Raw genomic sequence first — 25,860 nt, forward strand, 5'->3', positions numbered from 1 at the left:
AGAGGAGCGCCTCTGCCCGGCCACCCATCGTCTGGGAAGTGAGGAGCCCCTCTGCCCGGCCGCCCATCTTCTGGGAAGTGAGGAGCGCCTCTGCCCGGCCACCCATCGTCTGGGAAGTGAGGAGCGCCTCTGCCCAGCCACCTATCGTCTGGGAAGAAGTGAGGAGCGTCTCTGCCTGGCCACCCCGTCTGGGAAGTGAGGAGCGCCTCTGCCCGGCCGCTCCGTCTCGGAGGTCTACCACGGAGGCCAGAAGCAATGTGGGGGCTGGACGTGGTGGCTCACGCCTGTGGTCCCGGCACTCTGGGGGGCGAGGCGGGTTGATCTCTTTGGGCTAGGAGTTCGAGACCAGTCTGGCCAACATGGCGAAACATGAAAAATACAACAGACAAACTAACCAACCAACTCAGTGACAACAAAACAGGTCTACCCTGGAGTCATACTCTAATTTTTTCTATTTTCCTCCCTTTCTGATCCTTTATCCCACTTTCTTTTTCTTCCTCTTCCTTCTCCCTCTTCTTTGTCAAATAGAGGATTGAGTTATTATCACTGATCCATATAAAGTCCCTCTCTCATTTATTTTAACTCCCACCCCCCATTTCTATTCCCCGACTTCCCATGTGCAACCTTCCTCATATGTTTGATACGCATCTTTTTGTTTGTATGTATTATTAGAAAATGTTTATTGTTTTTGTGTGCAAAAAAAATTAAAAAAAAAAAAAACAAAAACTCCATTTTGCCACCACATTTTTTCATTCAAATTTCTGCAACGATTTTGTTTCTTCAGAGCAATAAAATGTCTTTTGACCTTGGGTTGATCTGAGCATCTTCTTCTAGCCCTCTAGACTAGAACACTGATGCCATATGTTATTTCTATGGTGTCACGTCGAAGTATCAATATGTTAAATCACTTAAGAAATGAAAATCTTTTTTGGGAGACCAAGGTGGGCAGATCACCTGAGGTTGGGAATTTGAGAACAGCCTGACCAACATGGAGAAACCCCATGTCTACTAAAAATACAAAAAAATTAGCTGGGCGTGGTGGTGCATGTCTGTAATCCCAGCTACTTAGGAGGCTGAGGCAGGAGAATTGCTTGAACCCGGGAGGCAGAAGTTGTGGTGAGCTGAGATTGCGCCATTGCACTCCAGCCTAGGCAACAAGAGTGAAACTCCATCTCACAAACAAAAAAAAAAAAAAAAGAAAGAAAGAAATGAAAGTCTTACCTGGCCAGATGTGGTGGCTCATGCCTGTAATCCCAGCACTCTGAGGGTTCAAGGCAAGTGGATCGCTTGAGGCCAGCTCAAGACCAGCCTGGCCAACCTGGTGAAACCCTGCCTCTACTAAAAACACAAGAAAAAATGAGCCGGGCATGGTGCCGGGTGCCTGTAATCCCAGCTACTTGGGAGGCTGAGGTGGGAGAATCACTTGAACCTGAGAGGCAAAGGTTGCAGTGAGCCCAGGTCACACCACAGCACTCCAGCTGGGGCAACAGAGTGAGACTCCATCTCAAAAAAAGAAAAGAAATAAATGAAAATCTTACCTTATGAAAACACCTTTTAGTTGAAAATCATTGATGTAAAATTAAAGTTTTGTCATTAATGAGATGAAATAATTCAACATAAATTTATTGGTAGATCTAGAACGTAGGTTATCAGTTTGAAAATAAAACAAACTAGGCTGGGCAGGTGGCTCATATCTGTAATCCCAGCACTTTGGGTGACCGAGGCAGGTGGATCACCTAAGGTTAGGAGTTCAAGACCAGCCTGGCCAACATGGTGAAACCCCGTCTTTACTAAGAACACAAAAATTAGCTGGGCATGGTGGCACACACCTGCAGTCCCAGCTACTTGGGAGGCTGAGGTAGGAGAATTGCTTGAACCCAGGAGGCAGAGGTTGCAGTGAGTCGAGATCACACCACTGCACTCCAGCCTGGGTGACAGGGTGAGACTCTGTCTCAAAAAAAAAAAGAGAGAAAATAGAACAAACAATCACAGGTAACTAGAGAAGTTTTCCAACATATTAAATTTTACTTGAAATCCTTTTAGGATATCAAAAAGCCAACCTACATGTATTTAACACATTTGTAAATACAAAAATAAATGCAAGTGCTGAAATCAGCAGACATGGGTTTGTCATCCATATTATCAAAAATTCAGTCCTTTATTATTATAATGAAAATATAAAATTCAGGATTTTTCATTGTGAACTCAAAGACCCAGGAGAATATGTCCATAGACCTTGGAATGAGATAAATCTAGCTTGAAAACCATATTTACTGGAGTTGAAAGGAGCCCTTACAAAATACCCAGGGATTGATGGGTTGACAGGTGCAGCAAACCAGCATGGCGCATGTTTACCTATGTAACAAACCCTGCACATCTGGGGTACATCTTGCACATGTACCCCAGAACTTAAAATAAAAATTACAAAAAAAAAAAACAAAAAATACTTAGGGAAGACTAGACCATCCTGGCCAACCTCCTCTGCTCAACTTGAAATGGAAGACTAGGGATCTAAAAAGCTTAAATGATTGGTCGGTGACGGATATGGGTCTCCAGATTCCAATTTCATGACCCTTCCCACTACATCAACATTTACCAACTTGTCTTACATTTCATGACCCTTCCCACTACATCAACACTTACCAACTTGTCTTACATTTCATGATGTTACATCCCATTAATACTTTGAATACACAAAGCCTGCTAATGCTCAGAACATATTTTTATAATATTTGGTCATATTCATTGACCAAAGAAAAATCCTGTAAAATGGTAGCACTTCAATTTATTTGAATGATTCTTTAATGAATATCCATTTATGAGGACTCTATTTATTAATTACCTCTGTATAAACTAACACTTTGTTTTAGTTTTTGTAAGATTACTTCTTGCCAGTTCCTAAGATTGCCTGGGGTTTGTAAGAGTGTTCAGATCTCCACCATCCTAAAGGGATGCTATGGTCTAAATGTGTTCTTCCAAAATTCACATGTTGAAATTTCATCACATCATATGTTGAAATGTGATAGTATTCAGAGGTGGGGCCTTGACTCAGGGAGAAAGGGTGGGAAGGGGGTGAGGGATAGATGACTACAAACGGGGTGCGGTGTATACTGCTCCGGTCATGGGTGCACCCAAATCTCACAAATCACCACTAAAGAACTTACCCATGTAACCATACACCACCTGTTCCCCAATAACCTACAGATATAAAAAAATTTTAAATTAATTAATTAATTAATTTTTTAAAAAGACAGCGATGGGGCTTTTAGAAGGTGATTAGGTCATGAGGGCTCCACCTTCGTGAATGAGATTCATGCCCATATAAAAGAGGCTTCACAGAGCTTTCATCCCTTTTGCTCTTCCATCTTTTCTGCCCTGTGAGGACACAGCAACAAGGCGCCATCTTGGAAGCAGAGGGGGCGTCTTCGCCAGACACCAGATTTTCTGTTGCTTTAATCTTGGACCTCCCAGCCTCCAGAACTGCAAGAAATAAATTTCTGTTCTTTATAAATTACCCAGTCCAAGGCCTTCTGTTATAGCAGCAGGAAAAGATTGAGACAAGGACCTCCTTTAACATTATTCCTACTCAAATCGTTCCTTCCCCCTCCCTCTGTGTCATCCAAGGTTTTTGAAAATGAAATAGAAAATTAATGTCTCCATTTGCTAACTTCCCATTCTCTCAGTAACCTATGTAAGTGGTGTAAGGGAGCTTCTGTTCTTCTGTTTTCACTACTCCATTGAAATTGTCCCCTCAAAGGCCACACTGGTATCCTAATTGCCACATCTAGTGAGCTCGTTATGTATTATTGTACTTCACCTTTCCAAAGGGCACTTCCCTCTTAAAACTCTTCATCCATGGCTTTTTCAATGCTTATCTTTACTTTGTCCATCTGCTCCTCTGATTGTACTTTCTTTGTGTTACCTGGTTTCTCTTCCCAACTTCATAAATATTGATATTCCTTAGGATTGTATCATTATTCTTTTTTCTTCCTTATTGAATGTCATCCCAATGATGGTTTCATGTGGACCCATCTTTTAATAATGCCCAAATGTGTCCCTTTAATCCATCTTTTTTCTCGGGTCCAGAGAAGTATTTCTAGAAAACATAAACCTTTAAGAGATAAGCATGGGATTCTAAGTCTGCAAAAAAAGCTGGGGATGTAATTACAATATTTATATTTAATCATAATATTCCATATAGAAATACAAAAATATTTTTTATATGGAAAAAGAAAGAGGAAACGAAGGAAGAGAGAGTTTCAAGGAGGCAATAGTCAACGGTTTCAAATGCTACAGTCACGTCGAATAAGATAATAATGGAACTATTCTTTAGTCTTAACTACTTGGAGGTCACTGGACTCTTGGCAAGAGCAATTTGGTATCAAATCCAAATAAAAATTGGTTGAGGAGTGACTTAGAAGAGAAGAAATACAGACTGCGAATGTAGAAAATCTCCAGCAACCTTACTGTGGAAGAAAGAAGAGTTTATGATTTGAGGGGAACCTAGGGGCTGAAGAAGGGTATGCTTTATTGGTTAAGAAGGAGCCAGGACAGAAAAGGGGCAAAAGATAGGAGGGAAGGGAAGCCACATGCCTGACCAGATATTGTGAACTAATGAGTCTTAGGCAGGAAAAGAGGCACCTCTTTCACCGGCTAGGAGGAATGAACTTGAGGGTGGTTGTACTTCTTGTTGACTGAGGGAGCAGCCAAGTATTCCAAAAAGTTCACATCAAATAGTTTCTTTTGTTCTCTTCAAAAATTGCAAAATAAGAGATGAGGTCTCCTTCTGATGTTCATAGAAAGCATGATGAGAGATTTGAGGAGAGTTGAGATTAAAGAAGGAACTGACAGCCTTCCATAATTTATGTTCTTATCTGTCCCACAACCCACTGCTAGAGAGACATTTCTGAAATGTGGATCCAATCATGATGCTTTTTTGGCTCCCAGATTCCCACAAGATAAATTCCTATCCATAACTTGTTCTGTACAGCCTTCCACAGTGCAGCTCCCACTAATCTCAAGCCTCATCAACACCACCTCCTCACCCGAGCTTCCAGCATCATCGTTATTCAAACATGGTACATGCCAGAACTCCCTGCCTAGAATTCCTTTAACCTCACTTCTCTGCCCAAAAACCTCCATCCACGCTGCAAAATTCAGTTTAAGAGTTTCTTCCGGTCAGGTGTGGTGGGTAATCCCAGCACTTTGAGAGGTCAAGGAAGAATTGCTTGAGGCCTGGAGTTTAAGACCAGCGTGGGCAACATAGGGAGACTCTCTCTATAAAAATTTCAAATTTTAATATTCTTGTTCTTTTTCAAAAAAAAGTATCTTCTTACTCTAGATATATCTTACTTTTTCTAACCTGTTTTCTCTGTATACTGATTTTACTTATTTATGCACTGATTTATTTTTACTCTGTCGCTCTTAGGTATTTTTGTATGGTGTTTCAAATCCCCTTGAGGGATATGTTTCTTCCATTAATTTAATTAACTAGCCAATGAATATGTATTCTGCAAAAATATAGTGTATAACTTTAAGGAGCTCCAAGGAAACAAGCAGCCATAATTCAGTGTAACCTGTGCTGTAAAGAAAGATGGACAAAGCTGCCCCAGGCTTGAAGTGGAGAGAGTAGTAGTGAATGGGGATGTGAGTAAAGGAGGCCACTGAAGGCTTCCTATATGCATGTTCATGCTTCTCTCCCTCTCACAAGGAGTTTCACGGTGAGTTCCATGAAGTCTAGGGCAGTGCCTTGTCCAATAGGGTGTCCCCGGGTTGCAGCACATTGACTATTACATTGTGCTTGCTCTACAAGGTTAAACAGATGCTCTAATTGAGGAAGCAATTGTATAGCTTCCTACTTTCGGGATCTTATAGACTCCTGTTACAATTATGTTCAGCCGGAAAGATTAATTATTCTTTCTAACATTTTGCCACTTCTTAAAATATCTGTTCATGGTTATTGAGAGGGGAAAACAAAAAAAAACCTCTTTTTGATGCCATTGGAAAGTCCAGTCATTACTGCTCTCAGCACGGCCATCTGTTTCTTGCTCTGTTCCCTGAATCCCTGACTCAGCTTCTCCTCTATCACGAGGGCCCTGCCTAGGGCAAATTCCTCTTCTGCACTCACCACCAAGGATTCGGCTTCTTCCTTCCTTCAATTCTTTTGTCTATGCTAATCATTTTCTGTTAAATTGCCTGAAAAGAAATGGATGTGATCATTGTATAGGACTTTTTTTTTTTTTAATAAAAAGAAAGAATGAAAAGACCCTGCTTTCTCCTTGCACATCACTGTTTGGTGCTCAATCTAGCATGACTTCTGCTTTGTATATTTGGGCTGCTAAACAAGAGAGTCATTGTTATCTGCTTAATTTGAAATCATCATTTTTCTGTGAAGCATTCTAATCTCAGTTTTACCAGCAGATGGGCTTACACCTAAAATAAGACTAGCTTCCCGCCTACCCATTTTGTCTGTTTAAATCCTTTTTATAGGAGTATGAAAGGCTAGGGGTTGAAATTTTCACGTTCTGTGACTACTTGTTGCAGAAGTTTCCAGACTTGAAATATGCAGCTGTAAAAGATTCAATTGCAAAGGCTGCAGCACCTCGTCCCACAGCTATCAACATCTTGCCAGCACCTGGAAATGTCTACATCAGGTCTGGTGGTCCCAGGCCTGTCTTACCTGTATTAGTACAGTGGCTCGTGATGGTTCTAGATTCCATCTTGTACTTCAGGTGGGAGTCATACTTTCTCCTGCCATAAAGCCCTCTTTCTTTCAGATCATTCAAATCTTTCAAATTGTTTGTGTATTCTCTTTTCCTCCCAAGACTAATTTCTAGCAACAAGCAACTGTTATGTTAAAATTCCTTTTATCAAATAGGAGTACATTTGGAGTAGTGATATTCTCTGGAATAGCAGTATAGCAATAGGAGTCCATTTGGAATAGCAATAGTCCACTATTGGAATAGCAATGGTGAGGAGGTGAGAGTCCAGAACTCCTAATAGAGTTACAGTAGACAGTCCCTGAGGGAGGTGGGGTCAGTCAACTGCAGAGTTGTTTTGTTTCCATGATATGGATATGCAACTTTGGGGTTGAAATGAGTGTCTCAGGACAACAGAAAAGAAATTAGAGCTGCCGCCTTCTTGGCTCTTTCCCCAGGTAGCCTTAGGCCTTTCTTCTAAATACTTTAACACTGTTTGAAGAGGTGCCAAATGATTAGCCTCTCCAGAGAACCGAATGTCCTGGTTCCCTTGCTTGCTAGTAACAGATAGCTCAGAATTCAGCACCTAAAACTAGCCTGTGTTGCATTTTCTCTAAGGGTCTCTCTTGTCATTGCCAGAACACACTCATTGGTCACATCTTTGATGACATGTACCCTACCAGTTTTCTCGAGTGTTCCCTCTTTTGATCGACACTCTATTTCTGAGAAAGATTTCATTGTGAGCTCTCTTCCCAAACATGCTAAATAAAACAGATGTGCACCCTTTTGGGGTTCCCCTCCATATGACCTCCCTTTTCAGAGAAGGGCACCATTTTCTCTGGGTGGAAGATTGTAAACATATGGAATTCATTACTAGAAGCAGTGGTTCAGGCTGTTTCCGATCCCTAAGCCAGTTCCCTTACCATGACAAAACATTCCCCACAATCTCATCATGACTCATTTTTATCTTTAAATAACCTCTGGTGTGGAACATTGTCAAGGTTTTTGAAAAGTTTAAGAAATGATGTCCGCATGCTTATTGACCCCCTCAGAGAATTCTAGTAGATAAAGCCTATTGTCTCCTAACAGAAATCATTGTCTATGTTTGCTGAATAGTCCATGACTGCCCTGGAACTTACAAAGGTGAATTTATTTAAATCCTAATGTGTGTTCATCACTGTGCTCAACTCTAGGAGGGGAGAGAAAGAAGTATAAAGGCATGGTCTTTGGTACTAAACACCTTGAAATCAAGTCAGATGGATTAAAAGAAGTCACAAAATGATTAGCAAACAAGAAGATACATAAATGTGGTGGTGAGCAACACTATAAAAGGAGTTCAGAAAATAAAGAAACAAGTGTATTAGAAGAAGAAGGACAAATCTTCAGAAAGAAGAGAGCCCTCGAGTTGAGTCTTGAAACCTAAGTAGGCTTTATAGAGACAGAGCAAAGGGAAGACTGCAGAGAGCTTCCCGGCATTCCAGAAATAAAAGCGAAGTAGCATGCGAGAAGACTCAGAAGTAGGATTGTCTGGTTGCAGCAAACACGTAAAGGAGTCTGAGAAGTTCAGGATGAAACTAAGGAAAGCCTAGAACAGCAAGCCAGAATAGTGAGAACTTGATATGATACACGATAAATAGTTTTGAAAGGGCTTTAAGCATATTTAGGAATTTAGTATTACAAAGAAAAGAAGGTGTTTGGAAGTGAGAAATGAAAGCAGTTTATTGAAGGACTATCAAGACAGCCAAAACTGAGAGTTTTTTGTTTGTTTTGTTTTTTTTAATTTATGACCAGGCATGGTGGCTCATGCCCATAATCCCAGCACTTTGGGAGGCCAAGGAAGAAGGATCACTTGGGCCCAGGAGTTCAAGACCACCCTAGGCAATATAGTCAGACCCTAGCTCTACAAAAAATTAAAAAAAAAAATAGGTGTGGTGGCACACACCTGTGGTCTCAGCTACTCAGGAGACTGAGGCAGGAGGATTGCGTGAGCCCACGTGGTTGAGGCTGCAGTGATTGTGCCGCTACACTCCAGCCTGGGCAACAGAGTGAGGGCCTGTCTCAAAATATATATATATATATATATATATATATATATATTAGGATAGACTGAACATGAATGAAGACAAGTGAAAGAGCACAAGGAAAACTTGAAGGTGCAAAGAATAGTAATAATGGATGTGGAGTTCTAAAGGAATCACTACTGTTATTAAAATCTGTGCTAGTTTCCTGGGACTGTCATAACAAAATGTCCCAAACTAAGTGGCTTTAAATGACAGAATTCATTCTCTCCCAGTTCTGGAGGTTCTAAGTCTAAAACCAAGGTGTTGCCAGGACTGTTTTCTCTCTGTGAGCCCGAAGGAAGAAACCCTTCCTTGCCTCTTTTGGCTTCTGGTGGTGGTTGGCAATCCTCAGCATTCCTTGGCTTGTAGCAGCATCACTCCAGTCTCTGCCTCCATCTTCACATGGGCTATATCCCACCATGTCCTGTGACTCTGTATGTCCTCTCCTCTTCTTGCAAGAATGGTAATCACCTTGGACTTAGGACACACCCTAATCCAGTATGTTGCTTCTTTACTAATTACATCAGCAAAGATCCTATTTCCAAATAAAGTCACATACTGAAGTTCCTGGTGGACATGAATTTCGGGGGATTACGATTCAATCCAGAAAGCATATGAAGGGGTTAACCTTATAGGACCTCAAGGGAAGAGTCTCTCCCTCCAGGATTCTAGGGAAAATGAGAGGCGACTCAGGGCCAGCGAGTGTGAGAATGAGAAGAGAGTCTGATCATCTCCAAAGCAGAACAGGCTTCCGTTGAGAGGGGACTATGGTTATGGGAAGCAGAAATAGCAGTTTAAGAGGAAAGGGGGCCTGGAGGAGTCACAGTAGAGAGTAAAGGAGAGAGGCACAAAGGATCAATGAGTTCCCAGTGTCAGAGTGGGTCTGGAGGCTATGAGTGTTCAATGAATCAGGTCATCACAATATTTTTACTTCCTCTTATCTTGTTTTTATTTTTCTTATTTTTAATAGATTTTATATTTTAGAGCAGTTTTAGGTTCACAGCAAAATTGAGCAGAAAGTACAGAGTTCCCATGTGCCCTCTGCCCACCCCCCACACACCCAGCCTCCCCCAGTATCAACACCTCCCGCCATGGTATGTGGTATGTTTGTTACAGTCTATGAACTTACATGACACATCATTCACCCAAAGTCCATGGTTTATATTAGGGTTGACTCTGTGTTGTACATTCTACAGGTGTTGACAAATATATAATGAAATTTTTTTTTTCTTTTTTGAGATGGAGTCTTGCTGTGTCACCCAGGCTGGAGTGCAGTGGCACGATCTTGGCTCACTGCAAACTGTGCCTCCTGGGTTCATGCCATTCTCCTGCCTCAGCTTCTCGAGTAGCTGGGACTACAGGCACCCACCACCACGCCTGAATAATTTTTTTTTTTTTTTATAGAGATAGGGTTTCACCGTGTTAGCCAGGATGGTCTTGATTTCCTGACCTTGTGATCCGCCCACCTCAGCCTCCCAAAGTGCTGGGATTACAGCTGTGAGCCACCACGCTTAGCCTATAATGACTATTTTAAAATTTTGTTAATCCACTAGTTGTTCAGTTACGAGAGTTAGTCTTAGTCTGTAATTCCCATAGTATTTTCTGGAGCATTTCCTGTGGACAAGGGTCACAATGGTTTTAGGGAATAACCGATGTCACATTTTGGCCAGTAGATCCAAAGAATTACACTTGAGTCCTTCAAATTTTCTGACAAAATGCTAGTCAGTGAAAATGACCTTCTTTGGGCAAATATACTTGTATGAAAAAAAAACTAAAGTACATGGATAGTTTTTTTGTTTTTTTTTTTCTCAAATGGGGCTTTAATCTAAACAGGGTACCCCAGTTTATTGTATGTATCTACTCTGGAAATTCAGCGGTTCATATTTGGAGAAATATATTTTATTTTTTAAGTAAAAAATGCAAATTCAATTCAAGAACACAATATTTTTCACATATACACACTCACATACACCAGATAATTCTGAAGGATTTAACTGAGCTCCTAAAAAATAAAACGGGACTACATGGTACTTAATTGAATTATTTTTATAAAATTTGATAACGATATCTTGAAAAGGGTTGGGAGGGTACTTTAATTTTTTCTTTAATGTCTAACTTCTGTATCTAGGGTCAGAGCTCCACTCAGCTGACCTATTGATTCATGGAAAGAAAACTATAAGAACCAAAATGTAGATTCACAGGTGCAACCCTACTGCAGGAATTGCCTTCAAACATTGTACCCATGGAAAGAGCAGGGCCTTTGGAGCCAGAAAACCTGAGTTAGAATCTAGACTTATTTATTAGAGACAAAGAAGGCCATTACATAATGGCAAAGGGATCAATTCAACAAGAAGAGCTAACTATCCTAAATATATATGCACCCAATACAGGAGCACCCAGATTCATAAAGCAAGTCCTGAGTGACCTACAAAGAGACTTAGACTCCCACACAATAATAATGGGAGATTTTAACACCCCACTGTCAACATTAGACAGATCAACGAGACAGAAAGTTAACAAGGATATCCAGGAATTGAACTCAGCTCTGCACAAAGTGGACCTAATAGACATCTATAGAACTCTCCACCACAAATCAACAGAATATACATTTTTTTCAGCACCACACCACACCTACTCCAAATTGACCACATAGTTGGAAGTAAAGCTCTCCTCAGCAAATGTAAAACAACAGAAATTATAACAAACTGTCTCTCAGACCACAGGGCAATCAAACTAGAACTCAGGATTAAGAAACTCACTCAAAACCGCTCAACTACATGGAAACTGAACAACCTGCTCCTGAATGACTATTGGGTACATAATGAAATGAAGGCAGAAATAAAGATGTTCTTTGAAACCAACCAGAACAAAGACACAACATACCAGAATCTCTGGGACACATTCAAAGCAGTGTGTAAAGGGAAATTTATAGCACTAAATGCCCACAAGAGAAAGCAGGAAAGATCCAAAATTGACACCCTAACATCACAATTAAAAGAACTAGAAAAGCAAGAGCAAACACATTCAAAAGCTAGCAGAAGGCAAGAAATAACTAAAATCAGAGCAGAACTGAAGGAAATAGAGACACAAAAAAACCTTCAAAAAAATTAATGAATCCAGGAGCTGGTTTTTTGAAAAGATCAACAAAATTGATAGACCGCTAGCAAGACTAATAAAGAAGAAAAGAGAGAAGAATCAAATAGATGCAATAAAAAATGAAAAAGGGGATATCACCACCGATCCCACAGAAATACAACCTACCATCAGAGAATACTACAAACACCTCTATGCAAATAAACTAGAAAATCTACAAGAAATGGATAAATTCCTCAACAAATACACCCTCCCAAGACTCAACCAGGAAGAAGTTGAATCTCTGAATAGACCAACAACAGGCTCTGAAATTGTGGCAATAATCAATAGCTTACCAACCAAAAAGAGTCCAGGACCTGATGGATTCACAGCCGAATTCTACCAGAGGTACAAGGAGGAACTGGTACCATTCCTTCTGAAACTATTCCAATTGATAGAAAAAGAGGGAATCCTCCCTAACACATTTTATGAAGCCAGCATCATCCTGATACCAAAACCTGGCAGAGACATAACCAAAAAAGAGAATTTTAGACAAATATCCTTGATGAACATTGATGCAAAAATCCTCAATAAAATACTGGCAAACCGAATCCAGCAGCACATCAAAAAGCTGATACACCATGATCAAGTGGGCTTCATCCCTGGGATGCAAGGCTGGTTCAACATATGCAAATCAATAAATGTAATCCAGCACATAAACAGAACCAAAGACAAAAACCACATGATTATCTCAGTAGATGCAGAAAAGGCCTTTGACAAAATTCAACAACACTTCATGCTAAAAACTCTCAATAAATTAGGTATTGATGGGATGTATCTCAAAATAATAAGAGCTATCTATGACAAACCCACAGCCAATATCATACTGAATGGGCAAAAACTGGAAGCATTCCCTTTGAAAACTGGCACAAGACAGGGATGCCCTCTCTCACCACTCCTATTCAACATAGTGTTGGAAGTTCTGGCCAGAGCAATCAGGCAGGAGAAGGAAATAAAGGGTATTCAATTAGGAAAAGAGGAAGTCAAATTCTCCCTGTTTGCAGATGACATGATTGTATATGTAGAAAACCCCATCCTCTCAGCCCAAAATCTCCTTAAGCTGATTAGCAACTTCAGCAAAGTCTCAGGATACAAAATCAATGTATAAAAGTCACAAGCATTCTTGTACACCAATCACATACAAACAGAGAGCCAAATCATGAGTGAACTCCCATTCACAATTGCTTCAAAGAGAATAAAATACCTAGGAATCCAACTTACAAGGGATGTGAAGGACCTCTTCAAGGAGAACTACAAACCACTGCTCAATGAAATAAAAGAGGATACAAACAAATGGAAGAACATTCCATGCTCACGGGGTGGAAGAATCAATATCGTGAAAATGGCCATACTGCCCAAGGTCATTTATAGATTCAATGCCATCCCCATCAAGCTACCAATGACTTTCTTCACAGAATTGGAAAAAACTACTTTAAAGTTCATATGGAACCAAAAAAGAGCCCACATCACCAAGTCAATCCTAAGCCAAAAGAACAAAGCTGGAGGCATCACGCTACCTGACTTCAAACTATACTACAAGGCTACAGTAACCAAAACAGCATGGTACTGCTACCACAACAGAGACATAGATCAATGGAACAGAACAGAGCCCTCAGAAATGATGCCACATATCTACAACTATCTGATCTTTGACAAACCTGACAGAAACAAGAAATGGGGAAAGGATTCCTATTTAATAAATGGTGCTGGGAAAACTGGCTAGCCATATGTAGAAAGCTGAAACTGGATCCCTTCCTTATACCTTATACAAAAATTAATTCAAGATGGATTAAAGACTTAAATGTTAGACCTAAAACCATAAAAACCCTAGAAGAAAACCTAGGCAATACCATTCAGGACATAGGCGTGGGCAAGGACTTCATGTCTAAAACACCAAAAGCAATGGCAACAAAAGCCAAAATCGACAAATGGGATCTCATTAAACTAAAGAGCTTCTGCACAGCAAAAGAAACTACCATCAGAGTGAACAGGCAACCTACAGAATGGGAGAAAATTTTTGCAACCTACTCATCTGACAAAGGGCTAATATCCAGAATCTACAATGAACTCAAACAAATTTACAAGAAAAAAACAAACAACCCCATCAAAAAGTGGGCAAAGGACATGAACAGACACTTCTCAAAAGAAGACATTTATGCAGCCAAAAAACACATGAAAAAATGCTCATCATCACTGGCCATCAGAGAAATGCAAATCAAAACCACAGTGAGATACCATCTCATACCAGTTAGAATGGCCATCATTAAAAAGTCAGGAAACAACAGGTGCTGGAGAGGATGTGGAGAAATAGGAACACTTTTACACTGTTGGTGGGACTGTAAACTAGTTCAACCATTGTGGAAGTCAGTGTGGCGATTCCTCAGGGATCTAGAACTAGAAATACCATTTGACCCAGCCATCCCATTACTGGGTATATACCCAAAGGATTATAAATCATGCTGCTATAAAGACACATGCACACGTATGTTTATTGCGGCACTATTCACAATAGCAAAGACTTGGAACCAACCCAAATGTCCCACAACGATAGACTGGATTAAGAAAATGTGGCACATATACACCATGGAATACTATGCAGCCATAAAAAATGATGAGTTCATGTCCTTTGTAGGGACACGGATGAAACTGGAAAACATCATTCTCAGTAAACTATCGCAAGGACAAAAAAACGAAACACCGCATGTTCTCACTCACAGGTGGGAATTGAACAATGAGAACTCATGGACACAGGAAGGGGAACGTCACACTCCGGGGACTGTTGTGGGGTGGGGGGAGGAGGGAGGGATAGCATTAGGAGATATACCTAATGCTAAATGACGAGTTAATGGGTGCAGCAAAACAACATGGCACATGGATACATATGTAACAAACCTGCACATTGTGCACATGTACCCTAAAACCTAAAGTATAATAAAAAAATAAATAAATAAAATAAAATATACCTTTAAAAAAAGAATCTAGAGTTATTTATTAATTGAATTGATATCTCACTTAAATTATTTGCATTTATGCCATCATATGGGATTGAAATTTAATCTAAATTTTGATTCTGAATTGTTGCTTAAAGCATCTTCACCAAGTTAAAACTATGATGTAGCATTTGAGGGTCACTTGTATTTTTAAAAATGTTTTACTTTGAAATAAGATGTAATCCCTGAGCAACTCTGCACCTGCATGACCCTGGGAGTGAGGGTGTCTCTAAATTTTGCATCCGATGAGCTCCATCCATGACAGCCTCGTCCTAGTCTTATGTGGAAAGGAGACAAAAGTAGGAATGGGCAAAGGGAAAAGTCAGGCTGTCATGCAGATCTCAATGAAATCCTTGGTCAGTCCCATGGCAGTCCTGAAGCGAGAAAGGAAATGGCTTTTCAGCACAGGCTCTTGCTGTCCAGAGCTCAGGCCAGGTCTTCCAGTCCTAAATCAATCACTGGATTTGCACTGGACAAGGCAGCTCTCTGAAGCTGAGGCAATCCCTGTAAGGACTAAAGTCACCTGTGGCAGCCCTACCAGCAGCCATCAGCAGGTTATTCACTGAAGGGAGACCTGGGCAGGACTTCACAGCATCCTTTACACTATCTTATTTATTAATTTATGTCTTTATCGTAGTTGTTATCTAGAATATTAGCTTCTTTTTTTTTTTTTGAGACAGAGTTTCACTCTTTGCCCAGGCTGGAGTGCAATGGCACGATCTCGGCTCACTGCACCCTCCACCTCCTGGGTTCAAGCGATTCTCCTGCCTCAGCCTCCCAAGTAGCTGGGATTACAGGCACCTGCCACCATGCCCGGCCAATTTTTTTTTTTGTATTTTTAGTAGAGACGAGGTTTCACCATGTTGGCCAGGGTGGTCTCAATCTCTCGACCTCATGATCCGCCTGCCTCAGGCTCCCAAAGTGCTGGGATTACAGGCGTGAGCCACTGTGCCCAGCCTGCTCCTTGAGGGCAGGGATTTTGATCTCTTTTGTTCACTACTATATCCTCAAACTTGATAGTTCCTGATACATGGTGGATACAAGATAAATATCTAAGAATATTCCAAGTTCCTTTATGTACTGGCTCAAAGAGGGAAGGGAATTCATTTTCCCCAGCCGCTGGCCAAACTCTCAACTCAGAACTAAAATGAATTCTCTAATGGGCCAATTCTCAAACTTGAAAACTCATGTTTCCTATTCAGAAACATAAATATCTCATACTTTTTCTAAACTGTGTATTATAAAAACATTAAATGTTTTACAATAATTTTACTTAACTATTAATTACATATATTTTTAAGTTACTCTCCCCTCATCCTGTTTCTGATAACTTGAGGGTGGTGGAGGGAGGCTGACCTCACTCCCTTCAACTCCTCACTGAAGTCACGAATCCTCTCCCACCCTTTCACTAGGGGAGTGAGGAGACAGGGAAGTAAAGTACTTGGCAGAGAACACATCCTGTGAAGCAAAGGCCAGCCAGGAACCCAGGCCATTCACCGTCTCCTTGCCTGTATAATAGCCCAGCTTGGTTTGGAATTCCCAGTCAGTCCCAGCAAATCATCACCATTTTTCACTGCTATTTTTGCATTGTTTCAGGAACATTCAGACAGCTGTTGTTGGTATTTTAAAGCCTCCCATAGCAGTGGGGACACCAGGTCTCCTGACGGTGTTGTGTAAATTCACTAGAACAGCTGGTTCACCCATGTTTTCCTCGTGATACTTTTGAATATAAACCAGCTGGAACAGGTTGGCCCAGCTGTTGATTCCTATTACTGGCACACAAAGGTAAAGCCACACACCAAATAACTAGGTCACTGTTGAACCCACTCTGCCATCACTATCTGCCAAACACCTATCCCTGGACCCAAATTCAAGTTGTCCTGAAAGTTGTCAGAACTAAACTTTAAAAAAACCTCATGAGTTGTGTACTTTATTGCACACATTTTTATATGCATATAAAATGAGGTTTAAATAAAATCTATAGATTAACTGCCTATGTCACATATAAGCACTAAGAACAAATGGAAAACCACGTGTCGTTTGAGTGGAGAGCCTAGATTTCTGGCACCAAATAGGAGTAGACATTTATTTCAGCTTGAAAAAGCTCCCACTTCCACCACCTTTGATCCTAAGGACTAACATTTGATGGTTTTGATATTTCTAGGGATTTCCCCATGTACTTATTTTTTACATTAACTGGCTTCAGTAATAATTTTTTTTCTTGTTAATTCAGCTGATCCTGGACTCAAAGGAAAACTGTAAACAAAAGGAAAATATACAGGAAATGTTGAGAAAAATCCTAAAGATAAACTTGTATCTTGTAGACAAACTTGCAAAAACTTGCATGTGTATATTTCAGGGAGAGGAGTTTAGTAAAGGTGTCTTGAAAATAATATTGCTTTTGCTATTCAATTCTTAAAATCTCAACTATCCCAGTGTTATATTCCAATATATTAGGAGTGAATCTTGTGCATACAGGTTAGAGCACAAGCTTTTGTCAATCCATCCAGGTTAGAAATTCTGCTGTGTCATTTACTAACTCTGACCTTGGGAGGTTAATTAACATTTGTGCATCCCAGTTTCTCATCTGTAGATAGGGTAATAACATCTAAATCATGGAATGTTGGCAATAATTAAATTAAATTAGAAAATTTAGATAAATCCTTTAGCATAGCCATACCTGGTACATCATAACATCATAGTCATTCAAATATTTTTATTATCATTATCATCATCATTACTAATATACTTTTCATAATTACTCCATGTGCTTCACCACCTTTTATCTAAAAAATGTGTTTTCCTCAAAAATAATTTTCATAGCAGTTGCAGCAGTAACTAGCAGGGTTCTAGTGAAAAAGCAGGCCCCCCTCATATATGTTTGTTTTATAAACAGAACACTCCATACTACTCATTTATTCAACAGCTATTGATTGCATTTTATTATATATAAGGCAATATATATGTATGTCCTAGTCCAGTATACCTTTCCCCACCCTTCCCCGCTTTCAGCTCACTTTTTTTAAAGGATGCCATGTATCTAAGCAACGGTTTCCAAAGAAACAATGTAACACTGGTTTAGTTAAAATACAGCCGTCACACATGTGTAGCCTTAAAAGGCTCTCTCAGGATAAAGTGTAGTAATAGTACGTTAGAGTGGGCATCAGGAGCCTAGGAATGTAATCTCTGTTATGCAACAAGCAGATTAGTTTTGTGATTTCAGGCAAGTCATTTCACCTTTGTGGGCTTTAATTTCCTTGAAAAATGGTCCTCCAATTAGCCAGGTGGCTTTTAATCATTTTGGTGAACAGGACCTATGACTCAATCTAAGGATATCATTAGCTCCTCTCCAGAACAGGAACATACACATGCAAACTCATAATTCACATTCAATTTCCAAAAGTTCCTGGCTTTCCTTGAAGCCCATCTGTGAACGCTGAAGGTTCATGGATGAGAGGTTAAGAACCCTTATGCTAGAATAAGGCTCTCTGCTTTACTATTTTGAAATTCTAGACCCCACTATCGACACATGATCTTCTACTCAAAAATAACAGGATTAAAGTCTCTTCCTAGATAACGTATCATTTCACACCTCCAGGATTATAACTAATCGTTCATCACTTTCTCTAATGGCCTTTTATTATTCCAAATATGCTGATAGGAATATATCTCAGAAAAAAATATTGGCAATCAAAACTCTGTATAGATCTTGAATAATCACTGAACTTTAATTCCATGGAAAGCTAATTAACAAACTTCTCCTAAGCACTACAGCTTCCAAAGGGATTACCATGAAGAGAAATTGTGCTCATATTCTTAGGCCTCCAATTTTTAGACCCAGCTATTTCCACCAGAAGAAGTATGTGTCATTGTCTTCTTATATGAAAAGACAGCCAAGGGAAAAGTGAAAGGCTTTCAGACCACAAAATATTTTAAATTGGGAAACAAAGAGTAGTGGGTTTTAAAAAAAAAAAAAGAAAAAAAAACAGCAGAAGCCATCCAAGAGACCAGGCATGAAAATATATTCATATTTTAAAATGGTGCCATTGCAGATGATCCTAGGCTTATGGACCAATTGAACTGACCTCAGAGGTCAGAAAAATCCAACCTCTCACACATCACATGTGTGACACATCACAAACTCTTACACACACACATCACACACACACCCTCACACACACATACTATTGACAACACCTGAGCTCAAGCCAAAGCCCTGATGTAAGGCAATGTCATAGGCAGGTTTCTAAGAGGATTTTCAGTGATCTTTATCCTTATGTAATTTCCTCCTCTCAAGTGTGGACAGAGTCTGTGAATAGACAGTCATGCATTGTTTAATGACAGGGATATGTTCTGAGAAATGCATTGATAGTTGATTTCATCCTTGTGCTAACATCATAGAGTGTATTCACACAAACCTAGATGGTATAGCCTACTATACACCTAGCTGTATAGTAAAGCCTATTGCTCCTATACACCTATATAGTATGTTACTGTCCTGAATACTGTAGGCAACTGCAACACAATGGTAAGGACTTGTGTCTCTAAACATATCTAAATATAGAAAAGGTATAATAAAAATACAGTATTATAATCTGATAGGACAATTGTCGATACGCAGTCTGTTGTTGACTGAAGAGTTGTAAGGCACATGATTGTCATGAGATACCACTCCTATGACTATGTTACATATATAGTAAAATGGATTTTGCAAATGTAATTAAGTTCCCAAATCAGTTGACCTTAAGAGACACAAATTATTCAGGTGGGCGTGACCTCATCAAGAGCCCTTTAAATCTGCATCTAGGGATGACAGACAGAAGAAGTCAGAGACTTAAAGCACAAGAAGAATTTACTGTACCATGTCATTGCAGGCTTAAAGATGGAAGGAGCCACGTGGCAAGGAAGTGGGTGACCTTAGAGACTGACAGCAGCCCCCATCTGACAGCAAGCAAAGAAATGGAGACCTCAGTTCCACAAGCTCAAGCAACTAATTTCTGCCACCTAAGAGAATGAACTTGGAAATGGATTTTCCACCAGGGTCTCCATTTGAGAACTCAGTACGGACAATATCTTGATTTCAGTCTTCTTGAGCAGAATCTAGTCATGCTGTGAAGGACTTCTGACCTACAGAGCTGGGCTAATGAATGGGTATTATTTTAAGCCTCTAAACTTGTTATTTGTTACCCAGCAATAGAAAACTAATAGAAAACAGGGAAGAAATAAGAAAGATGTTTGTAATTTGATTCTCCATGGTCAGGCACATGGAAAGGTAAACTCTTCCTACCTCTAAAAGCCAAATTCATACACCCTCAGGCTATGTGTGATTTGCCTAAGCAGTCATATAAAGCTATTTTACACTTTCAACAAATATTTATTGACCTTCAGGTGATACCTTGGGAACTGTGTATGTAGGAATGAGTAAAAATATTGGAATTTGATATTTTAACATTTTAAACTAGTTGGACCATTAAAGAACTAGAAGTTCTTACCAAAAAGAAAAGAATGCCTTGTGACAGCAGTCCCCAGTCTTCTGGGCACCAGGGACCATTAGAGAAGTAGAAGTATAGCATTTTAAATGACTTGGTTTAAAACTGGCAGCAGCATCATAGTGTATATCTGCCTATATTTTGATATACATACATAATTTATTTTTATAACAATTTTTATAATTTATTGGCAGTGTGTACGTATTTGATAACTGATATGGTTTGGCTGTGTCCTCACCCAAATCTCATCTTCAATTTTAACTCCCACAATTCCCACGTCATGGGAGGAACCCAGTGGAAGGTGATTGAATTACGGGAGTGGGTCTTTCCTGCACTATTCTCATGATAGTGAATGAGTCTCATGAGACTGATGGTTTCAAAAAGGGGAGTTTCCCTGAACAAGCTCTCTTCTCTTGCCTGCCACCATGTGAGACATGCCTTTCACTTTCCACCATAATTGTGAGGTCTCCCCAGTCACATGAAACTGTAAGTCCAATAAACCTCCTTCTTTTGTAAATTGCTCAGTCTCAGGTATATCTTTATCAGCAGTATAAAAACAGACTAATACAATAACTTTCATCATAAGTGGTTCTCAACTAAATCAATTGAACAATACATTGAATTGTGTATTGAATCTTGAGGTTGTTTGGGGTATATTCATTCACTCACCAAGTATTTACTAAGCATCTATTATGTGACCTCTTGATGAAGTCACACCCACCTATGATGTGTCATCTATTATGCTTTTAGGCCTTCAGTGTATAAAGATTAAAAAGAAAATTAAATATGACTTAAGGAGCTTACAGTCTAATGGAGAAGACCAACATACAATAAACAATTATACATACGTTATTATATACATATAATTATACATATACACATACATAATTATATATGTATATATTCATATATGCAATTAAACTATAAGCTCCTTCATGTATGTGTGTGTGTGTGTATATATATATATATATATAAAAATCTCTTTTTCCTCTTTAAGGACAGACATATACCCTCTGCAATAGTTCTGTTGTATCATGAATGACCTTTAAAGACACATGCCAGAGTTTAGAGCAACTAGAGACTCAATCCCCTGATCTCAATCCTAGGCCTGCTATGGGGCTCATCAGAGCAGGAATGTCAGCAGCCAGTCCAAGCCAGTCTGCTGCCTGTGTTCCAGCCAGTAGCCAACTTCCCCACCAACTCCTTGCTACCTGGCCATTGGAAGAACATCTGTATCATGTGCTTAGGAGCTAAGACCATCTGCCAAAGAAACTGGCAAAAACTCTAGGGTTTGAGAAGATAGCTCTAAGTGTCCCACCCTCTGAAGGCCTTTCTCTTCCTATTCTAGAAGCCGGGCCCTGGACCATCAAGACTCTGCTGTCCCAGCAAATTGGGAATCTGGGAGATATGGACAGCTCCCTTGAGGGCACCACAAGCTGAGATCCTCTGGCACTTGACATATATAATATTCTTTTTATTGAATGCTTTTTTAGTTCAAAGAAATCATTTGTTTTCTTGCTCAAGCACAAATGATTGGGATCATTACCCCCAGCAACTCCATAACAAGGAAAAGTACATGCATTTGGCCTACTGGTTAGGAAAAATATGAAATGGAAGAGCAATGAAAACAGAGATGGGTCAGGGAAAGAGATCTGTGGTCTGCAAACATCATGTGCAGAGGTCAGGAAGGAGGCCACAGGTTTTTTTACCAGAAAAAAAAGCATGCCTTATGGCAGTCATCCCCAGCCTTTTGGGCACCAGGGACTGGTTTTGTGGAAGACAATTTTTCCACAGACCAGGGTCAGGGGGTGGTTTCAGGATGATTCAAGCACATTGCATTTATTATGCACTTTATATCTATTATTATTACATTATGATACATAATGAAATAATTATACAGCTCACCATAATGTAGAATCAGTGGGAGTCCTGAGCTTGTTTTCCTGCAACTAGACAGTCCCATCTGGGCGTGATGGGAGACAGTGACAGATCATCAGGCACTAGATTCTCATACAGAGTGTGCAACCTAGATCCCTCACATCTGTAGTTCACAATAGGGTTCACAGTCCTATGAGAATCTATTGCTGCCACTGATCTGACAGGAGGCAGAGCTCAGGAGGTAATGCAAGAGAAGGGGAGCAGCTGTAAGTACATACAGATGAAGCCTCGCTCACTCCCTCCCCCACCACCCACCTCCTCCTATGTGGCCCAGTTCCTAACAGGCCACGGACCAGTACCAGTTCGTGACCTGGGGGTTGGGGACTCCTGCCTTATGGCACAGAGAAGAGAGCAAATTGTGGAATTTGCTAAAACTCAGTGCTCACTCAGTATTATCAATATTGATCAATTTGCCTGTTTCTCAGTTTACCAAAAAATTAACTTTCTCCAAATACTATAGCAAATCATTTCCCTTAAATGGTTGCAACAGCCTTTAAGGATTTTTTTTTCATGATTTAGTTTACGTTTTTAGTTGAAGCAATTTGAAATTCACAAGAAATCTTCATTCCTGAAATCATAAAGTACCTAAAATACAGAACTTTGGCTCACTGCTGATAATTGAGTAAATTGACTTTGTGAGGTTAAACTCACTGAAAACTAATGAAAAGCTGTGTTTATAAATCACTTTACCTTTTGGTTCCCTCTATTTCTCCCAATTGCTGCCACATTGACATTTATTATTCTTTTGGCAGCTTACATCTGAATCCTGTTTCAATGGGGATGTCTTCTAACGGGAGAGAAACTGCGTCTTGCTAGGAAAGGTAAAAATTCCAGTTACTCCATTCTCTTGCTGTCCTTACAGCTAGGGTAGGGCTATGCAAATTGCTATAAAAGGTATCAAATGCTATAAACATTACTTTTTAAATCTCCTTAAATTTTATCAAAGAATTAGAAACATTCTTCCCCTAGAGCTTTTCATGGCTGGCTATCTCGTATGATTCAGTTACTAGCGATCTTTTCCTAAAACCCCTGATCCTAGCACCACCACACACCTCCCACAATGAAAAGCTGCCTCTCCTCATCCTGCGCCATATTAAATCAGTAGATTAATTAATTATAATTGTAAAATTGAATTTCAATTCCCTAAAATGCTGCTATGAAAGCAATAAAATGAAAACCAGTCAACTAAAGCATTGCAGAAATCATCAGAAGTTGTTTAAAAAATCCCATCTAATATAAACTGCCATAAAGTTTATAGTTTTTTTTTAACACATTTTTCTGGAAAATTAGTATTTGGAGTATCTTAAGGATAATTGATTTTTTGGTCAAATTCGTTTCTAGTGAATCGATGTTTGGTGACTTTGACCTAGAAAGCAAGAGATGATGGATAGAGCCATGTGCAAGGTCCAGCTCATGGCTTATCTCAGCCATGCTAAAGGGTCTGAACTTGATCCTGAGAACATCTGAGAATCCCTGAAGGAAACTGACTTGGTACGACTGTATTTTAGAAAGATCTGAGTGTAGCTGGATAAACTTAACAGTAGTTATATGGGGGTGGGATGGGAGGACAAGGGAGGTATTGGGGAGATGCCAAATTATCTTTTCGTTTGGCTTCTCTAGTTTTCCAACAGTGTTACCGCAATGATTTGGGAGAGGGAAAGGAGGAAGAAAAGTAAGGCAAAGAGCCTCAAGTTTTCCCTGGTTTTTCGTACAAAGAAGTGATGCTGGCTAGATAACAATTTGTACCTTTTTTTATTTCTTTGTACATATTCTTACTCTATCTTCACTAACAAGAGCAAAAATCAATATTCCACTATCAGAAAGAGAACTTTTTGCATGATTCTTCTAGTAATTATGGATATTGCACTCAGCTACAGAAATACTCTCTTCTATTAATAATAACCAGCATTAATCCAATAGCTGCTCAATAATTAGTTGTCTGTGGCTAAATTCTGGTTCACTGCTGTCCCAGTGTTTCTCAGAGTACATTTCTTTGGCTCACTAGCAGCAGTTTCACCTGGGATGCTCACTAAAAGTATAAATTCCTGGACCCTGAGCTAGCTCCACTGAATCTGAACCTCTGGGTTTGGGGCTTAAAGGTTTGCATTTTAATAAACTCTTTCTGTGATTCTTAAACGAGATAAAATTAGGGATCTGCTAACCAGACTACCTCTGGGCAGTGTTTCCCTAACCAATAGCAAGCTGGCATCACCTGTATTGAAAACACAGTCCTGGATGTCTCCTAAAGACTTTATTTTGTAGGTTTGGCCTGGGGATCTGGATGGCTGAGAATCCTCTGAAAATCAGTGGATTTACCTGGTACACTTGATGTCACTCATACAGGTGGTCCAAAAGAAAAGTGAGCACCTCCCACAGAGGCCCTCTTCACTTTGCCACACTGATTATCTAATCTTTTAATTATTCACCACTAAAAGGAGGTTTGATATGAATCCACAAAACATCTGCCTGCATGTCAACTGAGTATTTCTATGTATGTGAAAAACATTAATGGTAATGACAGAGAAGCTGAAATAAACTCCAGTAACTAGAATTCACAAAGATCCAGGTGTGGATTCTCCTTGTTCACAGATAGCCTGACATACATTGTAAAATTCTTGAAGGCTTCAACCTAAGCATAGTCTTTACTTGACCAAAATTTTTTTTTCTTTTTTGCAAAAATGATAACAGAAGTGAGTTACAATGAACATAGGCCTAAAATATCATTTTTCCAGCCTGTCAAGGTGATGATTAACCTAATGGCATTTCAGAGGTAGAAGTAGTCATCTTTATAGAATTAAAATGGAATTTCAGGCAAATTATTATTTGCTGGCATGAAAAATAGATAAAATTGACTTGCCCAAGATGGCTAAATAGGAACAGCTCCAGTCTGCAGCTCCCAGCCTGACTGATGCAGAAGACAGGTGATTTCTGCATTTCCAACTGAGGTACCTGGTTCATCTCATTGGGACTGGTTGGACAGTGGGTGCGGCCCATGGAGGGTGAGCTGAAGCAGGGTGGGGCATCGCCTCACCCTGGAAGCACAAGGGGTTGGGGGATTTCCCTTTCCTAGCCAAGGGAAGACATGACAGACTACCTGGAAAAATGGGACACTTCCACCCAAATACTGCACTTTTCCCAAGGTCTTAGCAATCAGCAAATGAGGAGATTCTCTCCTGTGCCTGGCTTGGCAGGTCCCACGCCCACAGAGCCTTGCTCACTGCTAGCACGGCAGTCTGAGATCAAACTGCGAGGCGCAGCCTGGCTGGGGAAGGGGCGTCTGCCATTGCCGAGACTTGAGTAGGTGAATGAAGTGGCTGGGAAGCTCGAACTGGGTGGAACCCACAGCACCTCAACAAGGCCTACTGCCTCTAGACTGTACCTCTGTGGGCAGGGCATAGCTGAACAAAAGGCCGAAGACAACTTCTGCAGACTTAAAAGTCCCTGTCTGACAGCTCGGAAGAGAGCAGTGGTTCTCCCAGCATGCGTTTGAGATCTGAGAACAGACAGACTGCCTCCTCAAGTGGGTCCCTGACCTCCGTGTAGCCTAACTGGG

The sequence above is a fragment of the Hylobates moloch genome, unplaced genomic scaffold (genome assembly GCF_009828535.3).
Source record: "Hylobates moloch isolate HMO894 unplaced genomic scaffold, HMol_V3 SCAFFOLD_23, whole genome shotgun sequence".
Lineage (NCBI taxonomy): Eukaryota > Metazoa > Chordata > Mammalia > Primates > Hylobatidae > Hylobates > Hylobates moloch.